At 34.8% G+C, this 18,241-nt stretch overlaps 1 long non-coding RNA gene across 1 annotated transcript; it reads left to right on the top strand.

The window, feature by feature from the left end:
- Positions 1–15,507: 15,507 nt before the first annotated feature.
- LOC115303647 lies at positions 15,508–17,135 on the top strand. Its single transcript, XR_003914167.1, has 2 exons — positions 15,508–15,583; positions 16,840–17,135. It is a non-coding gene; the product is annotated as an uncharacterized LOC115303647 (long non-coding RNA).
- Positions 17,136–18,241: the final 1,106 nt, after the last annotated feature.

The following is an 18,241-nucleotide window of genomic DNA, read 5'->3' as shown; positions in this document are numbered from 1 at the left end:
TGATTCTTTTATGGTTTAGACTACTTTACGACTTTCTCTCAATAAAATCCATAAAATTAAAATGACCATGCAAGGGTTTATGAAGCGCCTCTGACCCAACATGGGGAAGCTAATGGTAGCAAAATTATTTCCTGAACTGCTAAAATATCTGGAGGGAACTATTTTACAATACAAGGGCAGACAAGAGGTCTGGAAAATTCATGTTTTGAGAAACCCCTCATCTGGCAGCCGCACAATAGAAAGTGTCAGCGTCCACAAATTATGTATTAAATATTGGAAAATATATGTCAAAAAACACCATGGCTATCATACTGTGGAGAGAAACAAATGATAAAGACATTAAAAATAGTGAAAGTATAATTATTGTGGAAATCATTAACATTAATAAGTACTATACCATTACTCAAGGTCCATCTGTTGTTGAAATTTTTTTCTAATTGTAGAGATAAACTATGGATGAAAAAAACATTGATTCATTGGATTAAATTCTGCTTATCTCTATTTTTCCTAAAAATAAAAATCACAGTATTTGAAGAATCTAAAGTTAGGAGAATGTAATCTATGTTAGAATTACATTAAAGTTTTTCCTTAGGCATCCTAATAGATTAACACTTTTCAGTATATATTTTTATATAAGGGGATTGAAACTGACATGTCTTGCCCAATATATAAAAGTAAATACTTGTGACCATAAAAGTCTTCCAGTCATTGGCTCTGTATTGTTCTTTGAGGGAAGCTGAAATCAGAAGATTGGGACAAGAAGGCAACATAATACAAGAATGAATTGGTTTAGTCACTGTATTTGAGCACTATCCACCATCTGGCTTTCAAATATTTAATTATATTATGATTATCTTGAGCATTATGCTATTTATTATCTTGACCACTATCAAGGAAACTCTGGTTATCAATGGCTTAAACAAATTAGGTTATTTTTTTCTCATCTCTATCACGTGACCAGAAGAGGTGGTGATGGTAATACCTATAGCAGCTCAATAATCTTGCAGTCTTCGGTATCTGCAATTCTCCCGGCCTCTCCGCAAGATCCTAAGATGACCACCTCGGCTCCAGTAAAAATAACCTTAAACAACAGGAAGTGGGGGGAGAGTAGTTCAAGGTATAATCATCCAACCATCCCTTTTATAAGGAAGCAAAAGTTTTCTCATGAGTATCCCTTGCAGACTTTCATATACATCTTATTGAAAACTATGTCATATGACCCCTCAACCCCACCCAGGGCAATGAGGCTGAGATAGTCATACGTAACCATTCTAGCCTCCACTGTTGGCAGATGGGAGAGGCAGAACATCCTTGTGGATAGAAATTAGCCAACCACCGGGATCTGCCAAAGTAATCAAAAAGTTATTTATTTATTCAATATATATTTGTTGAATGTCAAGTATTATTTTAGGTTCTATTTAAGTAACATATATACATATGTTAAATTGACTATTTGATATTAACAAAATTCATTTCTTTTTAAAAAATCTCTCAAAAACATACACCATTTCAAAAAATGATAATGGTTTGCGATGTACATTTTTTAAAATGTGCTTTCAAAATCTGCACCTGAGCATTCTGAACAATGTTATGAAAATAGGTATTGCAGTTTGAATAGTACTACACTAGAAAACAGAAGTATTTATAGAAAACTTAAAAATCATGGGGTGCCTGGGTGGCTTGGTCGGTTAAGCAACTGACTCTCGGTTTCTGTTCAGTCAGGATCTCAGTGAGTTTGAGCCTCTTGCAGGGTTCTGTGCTGTGGCAGTGTGGAGCCTGCTTGGGATTCTCCCTCTTTCCCTCGCTCTCCGGTCCTTCCTCACTCACGTCTCTGTCTCAAAAAATAAATATCTTTTAAAAATTTATAAATCTAAAGATGTTTCTGCCAGAATATAAATATAATATAATGCACCCATAATACATATGACAGATGTCTTAACACTGTGCTATCAGGCATTATAACGATTATGTATTTCTTTATTCTTTGCCATTGTTATTAAATCTGTCTTTTTCCACTGAGGCAATAGAACAGACTTAGGGTAGATGATAGTAGTGCTTTTATTTTTTTTTTCTGTGAGAAAATATTGGACAGTAAAGAAGAAAAAATTAACTGGGATAATTTAATGGTGAAACTATATAGATGATCCTGAAAGAGATAAAGAAGTAATAGGAATAATATCATCTCATAATAGCAAAAGTATTTATTGGGCAATTTTAAAACAAATGTTTATAATTATGTTTAGGCTATGTAATTTTTCAGTTCTGATATCTATTATAATTTTTAAAGTTGAGATAAATTCTCTTCCTTTTTTGAATCTGAAAAAAACTTTTAGAAGTTTCAAATGAAAATGTGCATTAATGTGTTTTACTACATTCTTTTTAAAAGATATGTATTTTGAAGGCTCAACAATATATAATGTAACATTTTATTATTAACTTTATCTCTCAGATATAGCCACTAGGTCAGAATAAAAATGAACCATTTTCTTGGCTAGATTTGAATTTATTTCTTAAAAGAACTTCTAATAGCTAATCTACTTAGGTCTAAACTTCATCTCAATTCTTTTTTAAAAAATATTTATTTTTGAGAGAGAGACAGAGACAGAGAGCCAAAGCATGGGTGGGGGAGGGGCAGAAAGGGAGGCACACAGAATTGGAAGCAGGCTCTAGGCTCTGAGCTGTCAGTACAGAGCCTGATGCAGGGCTTGAACTCACGAATGGTGAGATCATGACCTGAGCAGAAGTCAGACGCCCACCCAAGCCACCCAGGAGTCCTAAAGCTTCATCCAATTCTGTTAAACTATAGCCAGTATCAGGTGGAGAGACAAACATGGCCAGAATCAAACTTGTTTAGTTGGTAATTCTCACCTCTGGCTTGCCTTGAAATAAAATTCTGCTCTTTCACTATTAAACCAAATTTGTATTCACCATTAAGCCTTTTAGTGGTCCCTTATTGTTCCAAGAATTAGTATATTCCTATGTTAACAATTATTATATAATGCTGAGTAGTAAGCACTAAAGACAAAAGTAAAAATAAAGAGGTGAGATTAATTTTAACGCATTTTATTTAACCCTGTATCTGGAAGTATTGTAATTCCAATATGTATTTAGTGTACACGTATTAATGAGATATGTTCTTTTCTTTTCTTGCACTTAATTTTCAAAATCCAGCTTTTTAAAAATGTTTATTTATTTTGAGAGAGAGAGAGAGGACATGAAGAGGGGTGGAGTGGAGACCAGGGAGAGAGAATCCCAAGCAGGCCCCGCACCATCAGCCGCCAGAGCCCTATGCAGGGCTTAGTTCTATGAACTGCAAGATCATGACCTAAGCCAAAATCAAGAGTTGGACACTCAACCAACTAAGCCACCCTGGCATCCCTTCAAAACCCAGCCTTTACAGAATATCTCAATTCAGACTAGCAACATTTCGAGTGCTTAATAGTCAAAAGTGGCTCGTGACTACTGTACTGGATGGTCTAACCCCAGAGCATCTAGGATGTGGCTAGTCTGCTTCCAGTTGACTAAGGTAGTGCATCTACCTTAACAATGAAGCTGGGAGCAGGTAAATAGTTTTATATGAATTGAGGTATATAACAAAGACACGTGCTGAAATAAAATACAAAACTAACTGTACTAGGAGGTAAATCAAGCTTATACCTTTAGCCTAAACATAGACTGCATGTGAGAAAATATTTAGATAATCATCAAAAATCTGCTTTTAATTTTGAAATTTGAAACACGACTATCCATTTATTTACGTAGGGAGGGTGAGCGAGTTGGGGAGGGACAGAGAGGAGAGAGAGAGAGAGAGAGAGAGAGAGAGAGAGAGAGAGGGAAAATTCCAAGCAGGCTCCATGCTGTCAGCAAGGAACCTAACACAGGGCTTGAACTCATGAACTGCATGATCATGACCTGGGTTGAAATCAAGACTTAGGCACTTAACTGACTATGACACCCAGGTATCCCTATCCAGAAAATATTTTAAGTAAAATGAGTTATAAGACATTATGTTTGGTATTATTTGAACATCTATGTTTAGTAAAAAGTAATTTAAAAGCTATAGAAATAACTCTAAAATATAATATATGAATATTTGATTTATGACAACATTGTTATTTTCCATATAGATCCATATTATTTGAAAGATACTATATTTGTTTAAAACAAAAATAAAAGATAACATAGCAATATGCATGAATAGATAATCAGAAAACGCATTGTTATAAAGAATTGGATATGCAAGACAAATTATGTCAAGCATTTTTGTACATATATAATTGAGGCCATATATAGGAAAGTACAATTCCTTAATTTCCATAAAGAAGATAGAGTTCAAAACAAGCTCAGTAAGGATCTGATGCTGAAGTTGGAGTAGTCACCTCCCTAAATCAGTGGATATGTGAAGATGAACAGGGAGGTTTTCTATAACCTAGAGGCTTGAGTTTTACTATCTATACAGGGATAGAAATTATGTATTGGGATGCTGAAGGGCCAATGTTTGAAAGTGAAACCCCTACTGTAAAAATAATACTCAATGTAAACATTAGCTAAAATATCCACCAGGAAACACAGGAAATGACAGGCATATTTATATTTTCCCCCCTTGGGCTGTAGCTGGGATGTCTAAAAATTTGTAACTACAAGTGTACCATCCAATAAGTGTGGTTTCAGTATACAACTTCACTTAGGAAAGGTCTAGCTGATAAAGAAATATGAAATTACATCCTAAACTAATTGCATTTCTATACCAAGACAAATCCTAAATCCAGGCTACATGAGAGTTTCAGGATAAAGTACTACAAATTTCTGGCTTAAAATAGAAATACAAGTTTACAAAGCCTATAGGGTTATTATCGCTGTAAAACAAATTTTCACGAATCAGCTGGCTAAAAGCAACATTTCTATATATTCATGGGTTCTTTGGGCTTAGAATTCAGAAAGACCATAGCAGGAGTAGTTTCTTTGTTGATGCCTGGGGCACAGGCTTGTGAAGACTTGACGGGTATGGGTGACTCCACGGCTGGTGGCTGGGATCAGCCGGAAGTGTCTTCACATGCTTGTGAGGTGATTTCAGCTGTTGTCTAGGGACTCACCTAGAGTTCACCTGAGCACCAACATGTGGTTTCTCCGTATGACTTGGCCTTCTTCTACACAATAGCTCTCTGGTTCCAAAAGGAAGCATCCGGGTGAACAAGCCAGAATCGACACTGCCTTTTCAGAGGCGGCTTCAGAAGGCCTGCAGTATCACATCCACTATAGTCTATTTGCTAAAGGTGAGTTATATATATCAGCTGTGACTCAAAGGAAGGGGACATAGAAACTGTCCTCAATGAGAACAGTTAAAGGATTTGTGGGATGTGTTTTTAAACCACCAGAATCTGCATTTTGGTTACAAATTAGGTCTGTTCTTCGTATTTACAAACTGTTCATACCTTCTCCTAGGATTCTTCAAATAATAATTTATTACAACATTAAATGCAGATCAAGTTCCAGGTTCTCAATCTATACCAGATCCAGGTCAGATGAAGTTATCTTTGTACAGATATTCTTGATGTGAAAAACTGTGAAGTAAAGGAATACCTTTTCTGTCCTCTCTGCCTACACTCCTCTCCAAACATATGGTGACACAAGCACTGGAAAATTGATATTGATATAACAACTTAAAAAGTGGCCAAAGGAAAAAAAAAGAAAAGGAAAAGAAAATGCTATGTAATAGTGACTGACCCAACAGCAATTTGAAAGTACACACAGGTACATGTTAGCAGTTCCTTGAAGAAGACTCAGTCCTACCTTCTGGATTTCTGTTTTATTTTGGTTTTTTTTGCTTTGCCTGTGGCACTTGGGCTTGAAGCTGGGTTCTTTGTTTTGCTATCTGACAAGTATTATAGTACTTGTATAGTATCATAAAGCATGACAAAATTATGAACTAAAATATAAAATTATAAACCCCACTAGGGAATAATGTAACATGACTCAATGTAAAGGACATCAATTAAAAGTAGGTTCAGAATATCAAGAATTTATAAAAGCATTGATAGTAAAATAAAAAATGTTTAAGACAAAATTTTAAAATCTTAAAAATAAGATACTACGAGGCAATGAATGTAGGTTTAAAAACAGAATTTTAGAAATAAAAATATTAAATATGAAAACACATTACATAGATAAAAATAGATGCTTAGATACAACTGAAGATAGAATTAGTTAACTGGAAGAAAAGACTAAGCAGAAGGTAAATCAGAATGAAAAAAGATAAAAAAATTTTTCACGCTTAAGAGACTTATGATACAAAATTATGCAGTCTAACATAATCTAATGGAGTTTCTCCAGAAACAGCAAAGAGATAATACATGATATACATGAAAATACTCCAGAAATATCTTAAAATACTAGATCTTATCAGTATAGTTAGTCCTAAATGATGATAAATAATAATAAATCTGTACCTAGAAATATTCTAGAAAAAATTTCAAAATCAGAGAGCTCTTAGAAACAGCCTGAGTGAAAAGATAGGCTAACTACAAACAACCAACCAATAGTTTGATATTAAATTTGATTATCAGTAAAATGAAGAACACAATGTTACATATTCATGGTGCTCAGGAAAAAAAAAGTTTATTTGTCTAGAATTCCAACCCCCGGTAAACTATCATTAAGAATAGGCATAAAATAAATACTTATCTAAGCAAAATAAAGTGAATGTAAGCTTATTAAAAAAAAGAGTAGGCAAAAAACGACAATTTTCTAAAGAAAAAAATGGAGAAGCTGTCACTTATAGATATTCCTAAAAAGAAGAAAAACTTACTAAGGATGTCATTTATGAAAAGTAGGATATTAGATGCAACAGTGATCAAAGAATCTGTTAGACAAATGGGGAATCTAATTAAGGCTTACCTAAAGTTTTTTTGAAGTTTATTTATTTATTCTGAGAATGAGAGCAATCAAGGTGGATAAGGGCAGAAGGAGAGGGAGAAAGAGAATCACAAGCAGGTTCCCACTGTTAGCACAGAACCTGATGTGGACCTTGAACCCATGAACCATGAGATCATGACCTGAGCTGAAACCAAGAGTTGGGTGCTTAACCAACTGAGCCACCCGGGCACATCTCCATCCTTTTTTTTATATTTAAATAATTTAGGTGGGGTACTTTGGTGAGTCTAGCTAAGCATCTAACCCTTGGTTTCAGCTCAGGTCATGACTCATGCTTGGTGGGACTGAGCCCTGTGTTGAACACCACACTGACAGCATGGAATCTGCTTGGGATTCTCTCTCTCCCTCTCTCTCTCTTTCCCTCCTCTGCTCTTACTCTCTCTCTCAAAATAAATAAATAAACTTAAAAAATATGGAGGGGAGATGGGTGGGGTTGGGCTAAATGGATGATAGGTGTTAAGGAGGATACTTATTGTAATGAGCCCTGGGTGTTACATCTAAGTGATGAATCACCAAATTCTACTCCTGAAACCAATATTACATTATATGTTAACTAACTAGACATTAAATAAAAATTTGAAACAGATAAAAAACCAATTATATACAGGAAAACTGTATAAGGCAGAAGGCAGTGCAGTAATTGGAGGTAACATAATAAGCATCTTATATATCTTGGGGTAATACCAATTCATTCAACTAACTTTAAACATTGATACATATATTATGGTTATTAAAATTGTTAAAATATCATTAAGGTAAAAGAAAGACAAAAGGGGAAAACTTTCAGAAAAGTAGAACACAGGTACTTTGAAAATTCTCTTGTGACAGAACACTTACAATGTTGGATAGAACATAACAAACATCACTGTAAATATATATATATATATATATATATATATACTGAAAATTTCAGGATTCTACATATAACATCTTGGATCCAAAACAAAGAGTAGAGAGTAAGAACTGATGTAGCAGTGTGCTAGGTTAAGGCAGGTGTTTATAATGGTACCAAAAGCTTTACGGATAATGATCCAAAAGACAAAGTGTAAGTTCAAAAGTAGAGCAGAAAGTGCGTACTGATGCTTTAGTCGCACTTGATGAGATTTGTTAATCAGTGGTCACTGAAGGGCTTGAATGCTAGTGGTTGTGTAGGTTCAGCATCAGGTTCAGCATCAAGATGGAATGAGATTTTGAGAAATAGAATCTGGCATGAATTCTGGACTTTCAAAGGGTTTCTAACCTCTGTGTAAATATAAACAAAAAAATGTTAACCTTTAACAGTAAATAAAAATACTGACTGTTTAAAGTTTGCCTGTTGATAGAGTAGACACAAAATTTCCTCTGACATTTTGAGACCTCATGCTTCTAGTCACATAGATTTTGTATTAATATTTATACTACTTTACTTCCAAGGTCTGGGAACTCAGACAGCTAAGGATTTCTGAGATAAAGTCCTACCAAATATAAGCTTTTAATCTAAAATAACAAAATACAAGAGGAAGCATACTACTATAATGTCAGCGGTAGACAGAAACACACAGTAGGATTAATCTGTCAAGAAAAGCAGAAGAGAATTATTGGATGAGACTATGAGGCATAGCTGGCTACCTGTTTTTCCTCTTGGATTCAGAGGTGGAGCAATTATATTTCCAAGTTTCCTTTGTGGTTGGCTATGGCCATATAACCAAGGTCTGGTCTATGGACTGTGTCTAAAACTGATGTATGTCACTTCTAGGCTTAGTTGATAAAAGCTTCCAACATACAAGCCTTCATTCTCTTTTTTCTCATCCTTGCATAACAGAAAGAACAGTATAGATTTAGAGGAGGGAGACTCCAGATATTAAAGGAAATGATATGCTCAAATAGACCCTAGCAAGATCACTCAGCCAAAAAACACCTGTGGGACATGATTTACATTTGGAAGGAATATATGGCACAGAGATTGGTTGTGTGTTAGGAGCAACAGAGAGCACTAAATAAAGTAATAACCTATAAAATATATGTAAGTGACTCAATAAATAAAATAAGGAATTAAAAAGAAAAACTCAGAAAGATCAGACAGATATGGAAAAGAACCAAAGTGAATATCTGTAAATATATAATTCAAAATTAAATACAAGATTTAATAGTTTTAACTTCAGATTAGTTGGAACTAAAGGAGAGAAGCAATTGACTGAAAGAATTACCCAGAATATAATTGTGCAGGTGGTACCTGGCGGCTCAGTCTGTTAGGCATCCAACTCTTAACTTTGGCTTAGGTCATGATCTCGTGGTTTGTGAGATGGAACCCCAGATCAGGCTCTGTGCTGACAGTATGGGTGCAGCCTGCTTGGGATTCTCTGTCTCTTTTCTCTCTGCCGCTCCCCCGAGTCATGCTTGCTCTCTCTCTCTTTCTCTCTCTCTCAAAAATAAATTAAAAAAAAAGAAATTATGCAGATTACAATGCAGAGATAAAGTAGTAAAAAAAAATGACAGATTAGAAGGCACTGAGTAAGGCCAAAATACTTTTACTAGGAGTCCTTACAGGAGAAGAGGCCAGTTTGAAAACCTAAAGAATAACAAAGTTTCGGTTTGGATGAGAGAGCCATATTAAGGAACAACAATATGTCCCAAATAGGTAATAAGAGATGTATAGACACTTATGAAACTGAAGATCACAAAAGCTAAAAATTGATCTTAAAGCAATATAAGAAAAGACATTAATTCTCCATTGTAACCACAACTTTCGTCAAAGTGTGGAAAATAGCATTAGATTATTGAAAACATTAAGTGTCCAAACAGCTAACCTATTATTCATATTGAAAGTGATTATTTTATTTTTATTTTTACAAACTACAGATGCTTACCATTAATCAGTCTTCATCAACACACATTTCAGGATGAGGAAAACAACATAGTAAAGGAAGAACTGGGTTGAAAGAATCATTGTTTAGTAAGAAAAAGTATTAGGCTATTCCATAAATATATGTACTGAAAATCGATTGCATACAAAGCACTGAAATAGAACCTGAGAAACAGAAGTGAATAAAAAGAGACAAATGCCTAGCTTCAGATAACTGAAACTCTAGAGGGAAGTAACGGGAACATTATAATGCAGTGCTATGTGCTACGGTAAAAATTAAAGCGGAGAATCGAGACAGATGATGTTCTGAAGGAGCTTCAATTTTTAAAAATGTAGTCAGAAAAGTTAAGCATTTTTTTCCTCCTTGGTTGCTGGCTAAAGGCAATGGTTTAAATAGTATCTTAGCACAAATAAATCTAATCCCAAGTGATCAAGCCTGGAATGTATATGTATAAAAAATGTTTGTATTATTCTGTTTAGTCTTGGATGACATCTAAATGAGAGACATAGAAAGAAATACAAATAATTTGTCTGCAACTAAGAAATACCTGGAATAATACAAAAGACCCACAGCTAATATCCTTAAAGGGGGAAAACTGAGAGCTTTTCTTCTAAGGTCGGGAACATGACACTCACCACTCTCACCACTGTTGTTCAACAAGGTATTGGAAGTCCTAGCCTCAGCAATCAGAAAACAAAAAGAAATAAAATGCATCCAAATCTGCAAGGAAGAAGTCAAACTTTCAGTATTTGCAGATTACATGATATTCTATGTAGAAAACCTGAAAGACTCCACCAAAAAATTGCCAGAACTGATACAGGAATTCAGCAAAGTCACAGGATATGATGTGAATGCACAGAAGTCTGTTGCATTTCTATACATCAATAATGAAGCAGCAGAAAGAGAATTCAAGGAATCGATCCCATTTACAACTGAACCGAAAACCATAGGATGCCTAGGAATAAACCTAACCAAAGAGGTAACAGATCTGTACTCTGAAAACTATAGAACACTTATAAGAAAAACTGAGGAAGAAACAAAGAAATGGAAAAACAGTCCATGCTCATGGATTGGAAGAACAAATGCTGTTAAAATGTCTGTATTACCCAAAGCAATCTACACATTCAATGCAATCCCTATCAAAATAAGACCAACATCTTTCACAGAGCTAGAACAAACCATTCTAAAATTTGTATGGAACCAGAGAAGACCTTGAATAGGCAAAGTAATGTTGTAAAAAAACCTCAAAGCTGGATACATCATAATTCTGGACTATACACTGTATTACAGAGCTTAAATCACCAAAAGAGCATGGTACTGGCACAGAACAGTACCATGGAACAATGGTACAGATCAATGGATCGGATCTATGGAACAGAATAGGGAACTCAGAAATGGGCCCGCAACTATATGATCAACTAATCTTCGATAAAGCAGGAAAGAATATCCAATGGAAAAAAGACAGTCTCTTCAACAAATGGTGTTGGGAAAATTGTACATCAACCATGCAGAAGAATGATACTGGACCATTTTCTTATGCCATACATAAAAATAAACTCAAAATTGATGCAAGACCTAAGTGTGAGACAGGAATCCATCAAAACCTAGAGGAGAACACAGGCAAGGACGTGGATAGAACGCGAGTGTGTTATGCTAAGTGAAGTAAGTCAGCTAGAGGTAGACAAATACCATATGATCTCACTCATATGTGGAATTTAAGAAACAAAACAGATGAACAAAGGAGAAAAGAAGGACAAATAAAGTAAGTTAAAAACAAAGAGGAAGCCAAACCATAAGAGAGTAAGAACTACCAGGAACAAAATGAGGGTCCTGGAGGGGAGGTGAGTGGAGGGACAGGGTAAGTGGGTGATGGGCTTTAAGAAGGGTGCTTGTTGTAATGGACATTGGGAATTATATGCAAGTGATGAATCACTAAATTCTGCCCCTGAAACTAATGCTACAGTATATGGTACGTAACTTGAATTTAAATAAAATCTTATAGAAAAAAAAAAGGTGAGTGATAGGAATTTTATCTGAAACCCATTTTCCTGAATGAAATGCCATATATTACATCAATTTACTTAGCATCACTTCTAAATTCTTGTTTATGTCGACATTTGCTGAGTGCTCAAAACTTTCCTTCTGATATATAGAAAGGCAGAACTAATGTTTTTCTCAATCTTTCTTGAATGTAGTTAATGAGTTATATTCTCTGTTAATACAGTGGAAACAATTTATTCACAGTGAGAAGGAAGACAGCAAAAAGGGAACAAACGCACAGCTATTAAAAAGAATCCTTGAAAACTAATGCAGAGTGATGATTTATGAGAATATGCTGATGGGGACACACCCAAACTCAGATGATATGTAAAATAAATAGCCCTATCTACTGTACTCCGAGTTCCTGCCAGTTCTCAGTGTGGGTCAGAGCTCTGTTTTGACTATTAAATAGCAAATAGTAACATCTGGAAATGTGAAGGTCAAAGGTCATTTTACTCATAAAACTGCACCAGCGTGATTCATAATAACCTGTATCTGAACTTTGCATGAATTGAGGACTGCTGCTGATATTTCTGTATAAATAAATAAAAAACTCATTCTTTCATTCTGTTGTGATTTTATTTTGTTGGCTTGTGTTACTTAAACATCTAGCATAGAATTCAAAAGTTCCAAATGCTGCATCCTTATGTTTAATTTGAAAAGTATCTATTTTTGCTGAAATTCATTCCATCTTACATATGTTACAATAACATTTGGCAGACAAGGTTTATTAAAATAAAAAATGTTTCCATATTCAAAGCCTGCATGTTATTCTCCACTTCTTGTGTTGATAATTGAATGGATCATATTTACATTTGAAAGTATGTATAGCTTTAAATAATACTTAAAACAGAGCTTCTGAATTTTCTTATCTCTCTCTCATTATTTCTCTTCTATCTCACAACATACTTTTTATTGACTAAATGTGTGCATGCCTCCAAAATTCATATGTTGAAGTCCTAATCCCCAGTGTGGCTATATTTGGAGATGGGGCCTCTAAGGAAGTAGTTAAGGTTAAAAGAGTTCCTAAGGAGGGATGTTGATCTTATAGAATTAGTTTCCTTATAAGAAGAGAAACCATATATCTAGCTCACTCTCTCTGTGTGCATGAAGAGGTCATGTGAGCACACAAGGGATGGCAACCACCTACAAGCCAAGAGACCTCATCGGAAACCAGCTCTATTGGTACCCTGATCTACATCTTTCAGGATTATGAGAAAATAAATTCCTGTTTAAATCACTCTGTTGTATGTTTTTATGGCAGTCTGAGCTGAATAATGCAATACTTTACTTGTTTTGTGTTTAGAAGATGGCATGTGCAGGTCCCCCTCCCAAAGCAGTATTTCACTGAGGTTAGGACATGGGTTAGGATGCATGCTGTTCACGGATACTTAATAATATTGAGGGAGACTGGGCTATTTTCAAAGAAAGTTACTTAAGACATTTTAGATGGTCATCTCTAAACTTGCTGATCTTATAATGGACCACTAACCACTAATAGAAGTCTTAACTTTTAGCTGGCCAACTTCTAGAGATTATCTATAACTGAATAAAATGCCACCTTATTAAAGGCATCAAAATGGCTTATTAAAACCACTTTGTTAAAGGCATGGAAATATTTTTCAAGTACCATATATAGGTATATTTTTACATATAATTAATGCAGAGTTAATTTATTCTCCTTCTCCTAGCCATAATTTTTGGATAAAACTTGACCATATCTGTCTCCATTCAGATTGCTGCCTAAGTTGAAATATCCTCTGACTGCACTTTTGTTGCACCAGTGATCCACAGAAAACAATCTGAACATTTTTGGCAGAAGTTGTGGGGTCACTTGGAAAAGCAGAATTTCCAGAGAGCAGATGTTCCATAGTGTGTAAATCAGATGTCACTGGCAAATCAATGTTCCACTTCTGTTTTCAGCTCCTTTCTTTTCCTAGTACAAATGCTCTTTATTAGATCAAGCTACTATTTAATTTTTTAACTTTAGACTGACTTTTAAAAATCATGATTTTATCTCAGTTGTATTGTTTTTTAATTAGAAAGAAGAAAGTTTAAGTATTCAGTGATAGTGATCTCTATATCAGCACGTGATTACTTTGTTACTAGATAGAGTTGGGTCGATAGTGTTGGCTGCAGTGGGACTGCTGAAGATTGTCACCCTAACTGGTGAACTAAAGATAGCAAGTGTTACTGGCGGAATCAGTGATGAAGATGTTCCGTGGGTGGAGGGGGGGAGGGGAGAGGAAATAATTACATTTTGCTTTTAATAAAATCAGTGGTTTGTTTGATTATATTTCCATTACAATAAATATTTTCCATGTATTTAAAAAGTGCATTAATGAGTTTCATTGTATTGAGTTTTATTGCTGAAAAAGGTATATGATCTATGATTACTTGTAGATCTGGCTTAATAAGTACCAGGTGCTTGTCAGTTAACATTTGTCAATTTCTTATCTGTATCTGTGAGCAAATGTTCCTAGTTAAAATAAGAGAACTGGGGAATATGAAAGGGTCAGCCTGTACCTGGGTCATAGCTGGCTTCATTCGATATGTTAAAGCTGATGTCTGGTTTCTTTAAATAACATACTAAAGCCGAAGGATTGAGGAAAAATAACAGGTTTTGACCTCAGAGGCATTAACAGATGAATTTAAAAGATTGCTTCTGTAAAGTGAAAAAAAATGCAAAAATAACCCCACCCTGGTTTGACAAAAGAAGATTAAAAAAAACCCTGTAATACAGTTACATTTGGGTCAGCATATTTTTGGTAACAAATATGTTTTTTATATCGCTTTGAATTTTTGTGTGTTATATGGAATACTGTAAGTGCTTAATTGGAGTGCTGAAAGTACTGATCGAATAGCCACGGAAGAAAAGAAATATACAGTGTAAACACAACTATAATGAATAGCTCCTAGAAATTTAAATTTCTTTAAATGGAGATTGTCAGGATTTTAGAACTTGATGGATGACAGAGGGTATGTGTGTGTGTGTGTGTGTGTGTGTGTGTGTGTGTGTGTGTATGTGTGTGTGTGTGTGTGTGTGTATCTGCGCTATGATAGCAGATTTTCAAAATTCAACTAGTAAAGCCCAAGAAAACTAGTGAGAATTATTAGCAGGTAGAAGTACTAAGGTCTAGAATCACTGAGTGAAGACATTTTTCTAGTATCTAACTCAATTTGAAAAAAAAGGCTTACCATCTGGAGCTTATTGTTTTTCTTTTAACTTTCTATTGTTGCTTTTTTCCCTCACCTTTAGAATTTCTGAGCTCTGTTTCATAAATTACTTACTTTTATTTTAATACAATTAATTTATTTAAGAACTTGGTGTTTTGGAAATGCTATCAACATTAGGTCAGACTTCTTAGAAGAAATCCTTCTGTTGATTCACCTCACTTTTTTATTATTATTTTCAATTCCTAACCAACTCTTCAGACACACAATTCAAATATTTGCTTGATAATTTTATCCAATTTACTTATAGAGTGAGTAAAACCATACTTATCTTCCTTTAAAACTTTTACACATTTTATATAGTCAATTGCTATTATCTTGTGCTTCATTATTTTACATTATCCTAAGTGTAATAGAAGTCTTCTCATTAAGTTAACACAAAAAGTTCTGATTCTCATGTAGAGAATGAATGAAAGGGAATGTAGAATGTAGAATTTTGGAACAATTGAGGACTGAGGTAAATTACTGCAAATAAAGATGGAAAGAAGGGGGTATTTAAGATACCTTTGGAATTAGAATAAACAGTCCTTCAAGAGGTAAGATTAAGAGTTAATAGTATCATCTAGATAACTGGCGTGGGCAACTGGGAGAAAGGGATAGCATTTATTGAGATGGAGAAGAAAAAGGAGGAAACAGTTTGGGGCATAATATTTTTCTCCAGCATTTGTGGACAAGCACGCACTTTGGCATATATGAAATTTTTGCAGTGTTTTGTGCTTTTCTATGACTCATCTACCTCATTGCTGCTGTAAGCTGCTGTAATCATCCTCTGAAGTTTTCTGTGATTCCTGCAACTGCCCGACTTTTTGAGAGGATGTGGCTGGAGAGCTAACAGTGACTTTTTGTATCTTTATTTACTTGTAACTCAATGACTTTATAGGTATCTGCTAACCTCTATTAAACATATTCCTTCGGGGGTGTCTGGGTGGCTCAGATGGTTGAGCCTCTGACTATGGCTCAAGTCATGATCTCAACGTTTGTGAGTTCCAGCCCCTTACCAGGCTTGCTGCTGTCAGTACAGAGCCCACTTCAGATCATCTGTTCCCGGCTCTCTCTGCCCTACCTCCACTTGTACTCTCTCAAATGTAAAAAGATTATATATATTTAATATATATTGTGTATACATAAATGTAAAAAATACATATATATTCCTGTTTTAAATAGCTGTCATGATTTCTGTTTTACTAACCATCTCAATTCTTTAAAATAGAAATGCACTAAAATATGCTGAAAGGAAATATGTCAAAAGATTTCAATTATGTTTTTGAATGAAGTGGGTAATAGTGATTCTTGACAATATATTTCCACCAAACACTTTATTTTCCCGAAGTATACAAATATATAAGCAGTTATAATTCAATAATCATAAAAAAGAAATGTATGTATTCTGGACCTTACTTATTAGAATAGCAATTAAATTTATAACTGATATCAGGACCTCCTGTTGACCAAGCACTGTTCTAGGAACTGAGGATACAACTCTGTAAAAAAAAGTACTTCCACTCATTTAGCTCACAACTATGTATCAAGCAGTGATAGAAAAAGAATGAGGACAGCAAGGGAATAGGAGGTAGATGAATTTTGAGCAGAGGACTAAAAACTGAAATATTGAGTCATATTTATATTCAGGCAATAAATAGCTACACAAAAGTGGCTAGTGCAAAAATCATGAGGTGAAAATTTGTTTGACTTATTTAACTAGCATGAAGGAGATGAAGGTAGGTGGTTTGTCATGAGTAAGTGGAAGGGAGCCACATCTTAGTAAAGACTTTCAGTGTCATTTTAAATGCAGCAAGGAAGCCCTGGAGTGCTCCAACAGTTGTGAGATTAAACATGGAGAAACATGATGTAACTTAACATGGCAACACTGCAAGAAGCCCAGCTTAAAGATGCTGGAAGTCTGAATTGAGATGTACCATAGAATGATGGAAAATGGGAGAGTTCAGAATGTATTTTGAAGGTAGATCCCAAAAGATTACTCCTGGGGAAATAGAAGAATAAATAGAAAACAAATGATGTAACTTGATCTGGACACTGGTAACAAGTTCAAGAATTGAATGTTGCTATAATATAGGTCTGGTATGTGTCTACCTGTGTCATCTCATTATATTTCCACAACAACTCTCTGAGAGACATTCTATGCTATCTACTTCCCCCGCTCTTGCTCTCTCTCAAAATAAATAACAAAAAATATATTTTAAAAATATAATAAAATGATAATAAGGAATGTGCCATTTTGTGTTATTCTATTGATCATGTAAAATATTTCTGCTGTCTTGTTTCTTACCATTTGCTTAAAAACATCAAATAATTTATATTACTTTAACCATAAAGGATATTATAGATTTATTGATATAATATAGGCAATTGAAGAGAAATATGATGTTATAGACCTGTTCCAAAATGTTTCCATAGGGGTGCCTGGGTGGCTCAGTCAGTTGAGCCTCTGACTTCGGCTCAGGTCAGATCTCACGTTAGTGGGTTCGAGCCCCACGTCGGGCTCTGTCTGTGCTGACAGCTAGCTCAGAGCCTGGAGCCTGCTTCGGATTCTGTGTCTCCTTCTCTCTCTGCCCCTCCCCCTCTCATGCTCTGTCTTTCTCTGTATCAAAAATAAATAAAACATTTAAAAAAATAAATAAAATAAAATGTTTCCATAATCAGCTAGAAACTCCTCTACACAGATGTGTTAACGGGGGCAAGCCCTGGTTCTATAATCTAAAATGCAATAGGGAAATTTTATTCAGGAGTGATTATTGGTTCATCATCAAACAAAAATTTACTTGCAAAAATTTCCAGGCTTTAATACCCATAAACACATACATTTGTATATACTAATAATAGATAACGCTACTTGTGGACTGTTTGCTAGCCACTGTTCTAAGTGCTACATGTACTGATTCACCTAATACTCAAAGTAGTCCTAAGAGGTGTATTACTATTAAAGGTCATTACAGTTATTTTTATTTTGTAAATGAGGAAACTAAGTTTCAGAGATTAGAAGATTTATCTAAGGTCACACAGAGAGAAAGCGGGAGAGTTAAATCTGAATACACTGCTGTGACTTTAGGGTCCATAATCCTAAACACTACAAAAGCTTATCTCTTGCTTTCTTCCTGCCTATCAAAGTGAAAAGTAGATTCTGTTATTATAGAATGTACAATTTTGTCACAATAACTACAGTAATATTTTATTTT

This window comes from Suricata suricatta, chromosome 10 (assembly GCF_006229205.1).
Source record: "Suricata suricatta isolate VVHF042 chromosome 10, meerkat_22Aug2017_6uvM2_HiC, whole genome shotgun sequence".
Taxonomy (NCBI): domain Eukaryota; kingdom Metazoa; phylum Chordata; class Mammalia; order Carnivora; family Herpestidae; genus Suricata; species Suricata suricatta.
The sequence above is the reverse complement of the archived record's forward strand: the minus strand, read 5'-3'. Positions and strand labels throughout refer to the sequence as shown.